The sequence below is a fragment of the Dendropsophus ebraccatus genome, chromosome 4 (assembly GCF_027789765.1).
Source record: "Dendropsophus ebraccatus isolate aDenEbr1 chromosome 4, aDenEbr1.pat, whole genome shotgun sequence".
NCBI lineage: Eukaryota > Metazoa > Chordata > Amphibia > Anura > Hylidae > Dendropsophus > Dendropsophus ebraccatus.
The window spans coordinates 23,338,796-23,348,331 of NC_091457.1; the positions used below are offsets into that span (position 1 = coordinate 23,338,796).

The window sequence follows — 9,536 nt, forward strand, 5'->3', positions numbered from 1 at the left end:
ATACTCGTCTCGAGTAACGAGCACCCGAGCATTTTAGTACTCGCTCATCACTAATAATAACCTAAAATGTCTATAAAAAAACTGGTCACGTAATGTGGATACAATGAGTCCCGCTCCTCTGGTAACACCTGTCTCACCCACACATAGTTTCCTCTACCTCCACATTTCGACATTTTCTATATCAGTACAAGGTTGTGTGATAAGAACATGGACACTCCTATCTCTAGTAAAGCTCTATGTGTGAATGGCTACTTGTGGGTACATAAGCTGCACAAATCCCGTTCATCTTCCTCTTCTCACTATGGCATTTCTGTGGCTTCTGTCCTGCTTTGTCCTGTTAGGGGGCAGCTATGGTAAGTAGAATTATTATAGTGCTTGAAAAGCACTATATTGTAATCCGTATTCTTCTTCTTCTTCTTCTTCCGTTTCTTCTTCCAGCCATTTTTCTGCGCGTAATACAGCCCGAACCGCTTTGCGCACAGACTCCATTCAAACTGCGTTTCGAAGCCCTCGGCGGTGTGTGGTGTGCTATCTATTTTTCGTTTCGATCGGATTTGTCGCTTTTAAGAAATTTACGTTTAAAGACCCCAAATTTCCCATAGAAAATAATGGCCCATTGAAAATAGTGGCAACACTCTAACCGCTGACAGCCAATCACAGCACATATGCAAATAGCTGAAATATAGCAGCCAATAGGAACTCTAAGGTCTCGTCATGCATTGTATCACACCATCCACAGTCACATGTCCACTATTAGCCAATAGAAGATGTAATATATGGAAGGTCCTTAACGATTTTGTCCCTCTGACATGAGTAAGATTGTCATGGTAACCGAGCAATGATCTTTACCATTATAAGTAGCAGAGGTCAGTCAGTAAAATAGCAGAGCTGAGGCAGGCGTGTAGCAGGGACGGTACACAAGCCGCTCTTAAAGACACGGTACCCAAGCCGCTCTTAAAGGGACGGTACCCAAGCCGCTCTTAAAGGGACGGTAGACAAGCCGCTCTTAAAGGGACGGTAGACAAGCTGCTCTTAAAGAGACGGTACGCAGGCCACTCTTAAAAGGGATGGTACCCAAGCCGCTCTTAAAGGGACGGTACCAAAGCCGCTCTTAAAGGGACGGTACCCAAGCTGCTCTTAAAGGGATGGTTCCCAAGCTGCTCTTAAAGGGATGGTTCCCAAGCCGATCTTAAAGGGACGGTACCCAAGCCGCTCTTCAAGGGGCGGTACCCTAGCAGCTCTTAAAGGGGCGGTACCCAAGCCGCTGTGTAAGAGGAATTACATAAGTCGCTCTTACAGGGACAGTACCCAAGTCGCTCTTAAAAGGACGGTACCCAAGTCGCTCTTAAAGGGACGGTACCCAAGTCGCTCTTAAAGGGACCCAAGTCGCTCTAATTGGGTCCCTTTAAGAGCGACCTGGGTCCCTTTAAGAGCGACCTGGGTCCCTTTAAGAGCAAAATATGTCCCTTTAAGAGCAAAATGGGTCCCTTTAAGAGCAAAATGGGTCCCTTTAAGAGCAAAATTGGTCTCTTTAAGAGGGACCAGGGTCTCTTTAAGAGTGACCTGGGTCCCTAAGAGCGATCTGGGTCCCTTTAAGAGCGACCTGGGTCCCTTTAAGAGCGACCTGGGTCCCTTTAAGAGCGACCTGGGTCGCTTTAAGAGCGAAATATGTCCCTTTAAGAGTGAAATGGGTCCCTTTAAGAGCAAAATGGGTCCCTTTAAGAGTTAAATTGGTTCCTTTAAGAGTGAAATCGGTCCCTTTAAGAGTGAAATCGGTCCCTTTAAGAGTGAAATCGGTCCCTTTAAGAGTAAAATGGGTCCCTTTAAGAGCGAAATATGTCCCTTTAAGAGTGAAATGGGTCCCTTTAAGAGTGAAATGGGTCCCTTTAAGAGCAAAATGGGTCCCTTTAAGAGTTAAATTGGTTCCTTTAAGAGTGAAATGGGTCCCTTTAAGAGTGAAATCGGTCCCTTTAAGAGTGAAATCGGTCCCTTTAAGAGTTAAATGGGTCCCTTTAAGAGCAACCTGGGTCCCTTAAAGAGCGACCTGGGTCCCTTTAAGAGCGACCTGAGTCCCTTTAAGAGCGACCTGGGTCCCTTTAAGAGCGACCTGGGTCCCTTTAAGAGCGACCTGGGTCCCTTTAAGAGCGACCTTGGTCCCTTTAAGAGCGACCTGGGTCCCTTTAAGAGCGACCTGGGTCCCTTTAAGAGCGACCTGGGTCCCTTTAAGAGCGACCTGGGTCCCTTTAAGAGCGACCTGGGTCCCTTTAAGAGCAAAATCGGTCCCTTTAAGAGCAAAATCGGTCTTTTAAGAGCGACCTTGGTCCCTTTAAGAACAAAATATGTCCCTTTAAGGGCAAAATGGGTCCCTTTAAGAGCGACCTGGGTCCCTTTAAGAGCAAAATGGGTCCCTTTAAGAGCGAAATATGTCCCTTTAAGAGAAAAATGGGTCCCTTTAAGAGCAAAATATGTTCCTTTAAGAGCAACCTGGGTCCCTTTAAGAGCTAAATCTGTCCCTTTTAGAGCGAAATATGTCCCTTTAAGAGAAAAATGGGTCCCTTTAAGAGCAAAATATGTTCCTTTAAGAGCAACCTGGGTCCCTTTAAGAGCTAAATCTGTCCCTTTTAGAGCGAAATATGTCCCTTTAAGAGCAAAATATGTCCCTTTAAGAGCGACCTGGGTCCCTTTAAGAGCGACCTGGGTCCCTTTAAGAGCAAAATGGGTCCCTTTAAGAGCAAAATGGGTCCCTTTAAGAGATAAATCGGTCCCTTTAAGAGCAAAATGGGTCCCTTTAAGAGCGACCTTGGTCCCTTTAAGAGCGAAATATGTCCCTTTAAGAGCGCCCTGGGTCCCTTTAAGAGCGAAATATGTCCCTTTAAGAGCAAAATGTGTCCCTTTAAGAGCAAAATGGGTCCCTTTAAGAGATAAATCGGTCCCTTTAAGAGCAAAATGGGTGCCTTTAAGAGCGACCTGGGCTCCTTTAAGAGCGACCTGGGTCCATTTAAGAGCGACCTGGGTCCCTTTAAGAGCGACCTGGATCCCTTTAAGAGCGAAATGATTCCCTTTAAAGAGCGACCTGGGTCTCTTTAAGAGCGACCTGGGTCCCTTTAAGGGACCCAGGTCGCTCTTAAAGGGATCCAAGTCGCTCCTAAAGGGATCCATGTAGCTCTTAAAGGGACGGGACCCAAGTCACTCTTAAAGGTATGGGACCCAAGTCACTCTTAAAGGAATGGGATCCAACTTTCTCTTAAATGGAAGTCACTGGTAAAGGGGCGCTCTTTTTAAGCACTATGTATTTTCCTGGAAATGCAAATCTAGTTCAGTATTATAATATATTATGGAGATGACTAGTTCCTTCCATTGATAGCTATTATGTACTTATTCCTCAGGTTGTGGTGTGCCAAGCATCAAGCCAGTCATTTCTGGTTATGCCAGGATTGTGAATGGTGAGGATGCAGTTTCTGGGTCGTGGCCATGGCAGGTGTCTCTGCAGGTAATGTACTGGGATCTTATATACTGTATAAATGACTTATTTTAATATCCACTATATGAAAGTAAAAGAGAGAACAGACATATATGAGATTCCTGACACTCACTATGGCCGCCAATCATAACACAAAGTAGACTGAGCAGGTGAAATTCATTTTGATGCAGTTGGGCTCGATAGAGTAATTGCCTTCAGGAAACTAACATTGTATCCTCCATATATTACAATGTTGTTACTATAAGGAAGTATTAGGCAGTGTGTTTAGTTACATCACTATTTACATGTCTACAGATCCCAGAAGGAGCTTGTATTTGTTCTTGTATCTTGAATTTAATGAGTTATTAGAAGCTTAATAGTTACCCATGCACCATTGGAATAGTGGCAGCTGGGGATTTCTTACTACAGAAATACAATGCTACCCAATACTGCCAGGATATAACTAGATTTTGGACTGTTAATAGACTTCTCAATGAACGTCACTGGGGAATTGTATGTTTTCTAGTGTATTGGGAATTCTTATATACATGATGTCTGATTAAAGAATTATAAAGAGGAATAGAACAATAGAAAAGTGAAATCAAAGCTGAACCTTGTTCTGATGGTTTTTATTACACATCTATAGACCAGCACTGGAGCCCACTACTGTGGGGGTTCTCTGATCAGCGATCTCTGGGTTGTCACTGCTGCTCACTGTGATGTCAGGTAAGTCATGTATCATATATATTATAGTGAAGCCCTTCTGAAATCCCATTAGACTTGCTAGAATATATAATTACGGTAATCGAGGAGTATGGGGGCTATTCTGGGCTTAAAATCAACTGGAGCAAATCCATTCTCCTCCCCGTATCTGAAGACTTAAGGAGGGGGAGCGGTCTGGAGGGAAGTAGAGTCAGAGTGCTCAACCAGGGGGAAAGCTTTAGATACCTGGGCATAGAGGTTACCAATGAGGTACGAGAATATCATGAAAAGAACACCTTCCAGGTCCTTAAAACAATCAGCAACAAAATAGATGTCTGGACTGGTTTGATCCATTCCAAAGCGGAAAGAATCACGTTGGCCAGGGCAATAATCCTTCCAAAATTGCTGTACGTATTGAATGCCTCCCCGGTTTGGGTAGATGACAATACCTTTAGGAGGGTGGAAATTATTCTGAATAGATTAATTTGGGGTAGAAAGAGGGTAAGGCTGCGCCTTAAATTCTTTTGCCTTCCCAAGAGGGAAGGGGGTGTTGGTTTCCCTGACATTAGATTATACTTTTTAGCCGGCCAGTTGAATTTCCTGTGGAATAGGAATAAGATAGAACTATATAAATACTGGGAGAGAGAGGTGGAAGGTAGGTATGCAAACATGGTTGAAATATTGGAAGCAGATTATCTGAGAGGGGGAAAATGGGGGGGATGCCCGGCTGCAGATATGGTAACTAGAGTATGGGAGAGTTTAAGGGGATTGTTTAAAATAAATTACTCTATGGAATGTACCCCATTATGGAATAATAGAAGATTAATGGAAGTGTGTAAAATGGGCACTCTGAAGGGTCTCAGGAGAGCGGGTGTAGTGAGAGTACACAACGCTTTTGATGGGGGGGAATTAAAGGCCTGGCAAGTAATAAAGGAAGAGTTTAATCTGAAGGAACGGGTCTGGTTTGAATATGTGTAGCTGCGGCATGCCTTTGAGTCATCTAGGGATAAAAAACTCTTTAGAGTAGATCAAACCCCTGATATAATTTCCCAGTTAAGTAATGGAATCGAAATTAGGAAGGGGCTCTCACGTATTTATAGGAAATTAACACCAGAAACATGGGAGGTGAGTTTAAGTGGCAGAAGGGGGAAGTGGGAAAAGAAGTTGGGAAATATTTCAGAGGCACAGTGGGAGAGGATATTGAACAATGTTCAGGATGTTTCTAGTAATCAGAATCACCAGATAATTCAGCTTCATATTTTATATAGACTGTACTATACCCCCGACTTCTTGGTAAAAATAGGCAAGAGAGAGGCTGCAACCTGTGCAAGGTGTGGAGGGGAGGCAAAAACTTGAACACATATTTTTTGGTCTTGTACGGCATTGCAGGGATTTTGGAAGGAGGTATTGGTGGAAATTGAGAGAGAGTTGGGAATACGAATAACACCCTCTCCCTCATTGATAATGCTAGGTGATGATACACTTATATTTAGCGTGAACAAAACTAAGAAGAAAATTATAAACAAAAGATTATTTGTAGCCAGGTTGCTGATTGTTAGGAACTGGAATACTGCAACCACGTTGCATGTTGGTGCATGGAGAGAAATGGTAAAATTGTATAGCAATTATGAGAGAGTTTATAAGGGATATGAGAATTAAAATATTATTTTCCTTTTATGTGCCCGAGGGAGGGGGGGGGAGGGATTAAATTGTATTTGTTAATGTTAAGTTATGGACGTGTTCATATTTTTGCATGTTTTGGATTAAAAAAAAAAAAAAATTAAATAAAAAAAAAAAAAAAAGAATTATAAAGAGGAAAAGAACAATAGAAAAGTGAAATCAAAGCTGAACCTTGTTCTCATGTTTTTTTTTAAATATCTACAGACCAGCACTGGAGCTCACTACTGTGGTGGATCTCTGATCAGCGATCTCTGGGTTGTCATTGCTGCTCACTGTGATGTCAGGTAAGTCATGTATCATATATATTATAGTGAAGCCCTTCTGAAATCCCTCTGGGACATAGAGAAGACCGACTAGACAGGGATTTGTGAGGTCAGACACCCACATGCTGCCAGCTGGGACCTCCACAAGTTGGCCGATAAAGGATGTTCATGACACCCTACCAAGTGTTATGGGATTTCAGCATGCTATCTTTATGAATTCCCGTAGTATTCAGTATATGAATTCTAACATTATATAACCCAATAATGTGCTTTAAAGGGAACCATTCACCCCGTGGCCCCCGTTAGAAACAGACAAACAGTTACATAAAGGTCAATATACTTACCATATCGCTCCCGGTCCCGTCCCGGATCTCGTTGTTGACACGGAGAAATCGCCGATTCTTCTTCTCGCGCCCATTATGGTAATGAGCGCCGCCGGCCCGAAGTCCAGCCTTCTCCCCGCCTCCGACACTTGATTGACGCCGGGTCTTCTTCCTCCTCGTCTTCTTTCTTCTCGCCGGATCCCGCGCAGGCGCCGTGACGGTCGTTTTCGGCGCATGCGCAGTTCACAATTGAAGCCGCTCCACAGCTTCAATGTTTACTGCGCGTGCGCCGATTGTCAGAGCTGAAGCGACGTGTTGGACTTCGCGCATGCGCGGTACACAGGAACGTCACGAGCACGTATCCTGTTTACCGCGCAGGCGCAGAAGAGATGACGAGACCTTCGCAACGGCGCCTGCGCGGGAATTCGTGAGGAGACTGAAGACTGAAGACGTCAATCAAGTTCCAGGAGGCGTGGATGGGCGGCGACGAGAAGAGGACCTCATGAATAAGTTGGACTCGTCCGTCGTTTCCTATGGACGTTGGACTCATCTCAGCTCATTACCATAATGGGCGGGAGAAGAAGAATCGGCGATTTCTCCGTGTCAACACCGAGATCCGGGACGGGACCGGGAGCGATATGGTAAGTATATTGACCTTTATGTAACTGTTTGTCTGTTTCTAACGGGGGCCACGGGGTGAATGGTTCCCTTTAAAGGTACAGACACTGAACAAGTATATAGTATAGAAGTAGGAAAAAGTACTGTACTCACTCTGGGTATGTTCTCATTGAGCAATAGGCAAAGAATTGAAGAGAAAAGTTTTCTGCTTGAAATTTCCTCTTCTTCAGCTCTGGTGGTATAAAAGCGGAATTTGAACAGAATTTAAGTAGAATGAGAGCAGAAAGTGAAAATTCAAAGCCCCAATGACTTCTATAGGAGTTCTCTAGCGTAATCCGCCCAAAGAATTGACAAGTCGATTCCTTAGGAGAAAAGCAAATCTGTGGCGTAACTTCTGCTGTATGAACAACAGAGTGGAAATCCCATTAACACAACAGAACATATTTATTATCCATACATACATACATACTGTGAATATGCTGGTAACAGCTGTAAATGGTATACATGGTATATACGTATGACACTGGAGTACTGTACATCTCATCAATATAAGACATGAGAACTTATTGTGGCAGCTAATATGGTTGTACATCTCTATATACAGAACCTCTGAACGTGTAATTCTGGGTGAATATGACTTCTCCTCCTCTGCTGAGCCTATTCAGACTAAATCCATTGCTCGGGTAAGCGGAAACACTACACACATGTTATGAATATTCTTGTCACCAATGAAAATTTTAAATAAAAGTTAAATAAATAAAAAAATAAATTAAATAAAAATGTAAAAAAATATTTATTTCACAGGTCGTCAACCACCCCGGCTATGACCCTTCAACCATTACAAATGACATTGCACTTGTGAAGCTGAGCAGCCCTGCTACTATCACCGCTCGTGTGTCCCCTGTGTGCATTGCCGCTAGTGCTGATGTATTCAGTGCAGGGGAGAGATGTGTCCCTACTGGATGAGGATACATAAATGGTGTAGGTAAGTAATAGTAATATACCAGGATGGATATAACATGACGTCACCTTGATTGGCAGAATCTCAGAGATAATATGTAGGTCAACCTCAATGTTATTTTGACTTTCAGCACAAACAAGACCAAGCAAACTGCAGCAGGTGGCTCTGCCTCTTCTCACCAATACTGACTGTCAAAAACAGTTCGTAGGAAGCATCTATTTACCAGTCCAGAGCAACATGATCTGTGCCGGAGCAGCTGGAGCCGTCTCCTGCAAGGTATGTCCTGTCTATTACTCACGTTTTTCCAGCTTTTGCAGACTAATCTGAATAGGTCCTTCAGTCACAGCAAACTTACATACATTGATAGTACAAGCAAATGTAAGAAAGTGCCTCACATCACATGCTTCTTTATAAACTACTCAAGTCCATATTTAGATCAGCTGACCACAAAAAATTTTTTTGTAAAGGGGAGGGGGAGAGATACTGATTAGTAAGAGGTACAATTCTCCCAGTGCTGAACTCACAGCTGATCAGAAGTGTTCTGTATTGTCCTCCATGCTGCTGCCCTCTCTGAGTGTGTATAATAGAGACAAAGTGAAGCAGGATCCCCTCTTCTGTGAATGTGTGCAGTGTATGGAGGACATCATAACAGCTAGTGTCCGCTCAGTAAATCAGGAATCAGAGAGACTTAGAAATGAAGCCTACAGAGGATAGAACAGGAATAAATACCACATACAAGTTATGTTATAGTCAGATATAGTGTTACTTCAGATGAAATTGCAGGTATACTTTAAGAACAACAATCACATTTACACCAATCCCATTACTGATAGACCTCTCTATGTATCACTGGAAGCAATAAGTGCTGGCAGGTACAGCAAGATTATTACTATTGCGTTACTAAATAATAAGCCAACAGGATAATTTTATGTGTAGTGAACATATCATTTATATTGGTCAGTATCAGAGGAGCCATAACATCTGCAGGTCTCCTATATGTGTATGTATTCCCTGATCACATTTAGCTATTGCATCTGACTACCGCTGTGTGACAGACCTGTATCCCCCATTATACTGGAGCTCAGGTAAAGATGCTAATGTGCACCTAACATAAGCCATAGAAAACACACTTTTTTCTTCTAATTTTCAGGGTGACTCTGGTGGGCCTCTTGTATGCCAGAAAAATGGAGCTTGGACCTTGGCTGGTGTTGTATCCTGGGGAAATCCAATTTGTCCTACTTCTTTCCCTGCAGTTTACACTAGAGTTACGGTCCTGAGATCCTGGCTGGATCAGACTATTGCTGCTTACTAAAGACCCAAATATTATATTCTCCTATTTTCAATAAACTGGTTTCATTCTCAATAATAATTGACTGCATTTTTCACTTTCCTCTTGACACCTTGAAGTGGTACTCCAGCTGGGGCCTATTTTGGGATCTCGCCAAGGAGGAGGTGGCTGAGAGAAAAGACGTTCACTCACCTCCCCGGATCCAGCGGCGGGTCTCATATAGCGGTGCTCCAGTCCCCGG

The 9,536-nt window shown here is 43.3% G+C and overlaps 1 pseudogene; it reads left to right on the top strand.

The window, feature by feature from the left end:
- The first annotated feature begins 301 nt into the window (after window positions 1-301).
- On the top strand, window positions 302-9,319 carry LOC138789232 (chymotrypsinogen 2-like; annotated as a pseudogene).
- Window positions 9,320-9,536: the final 217 nt, after the last annotated feature.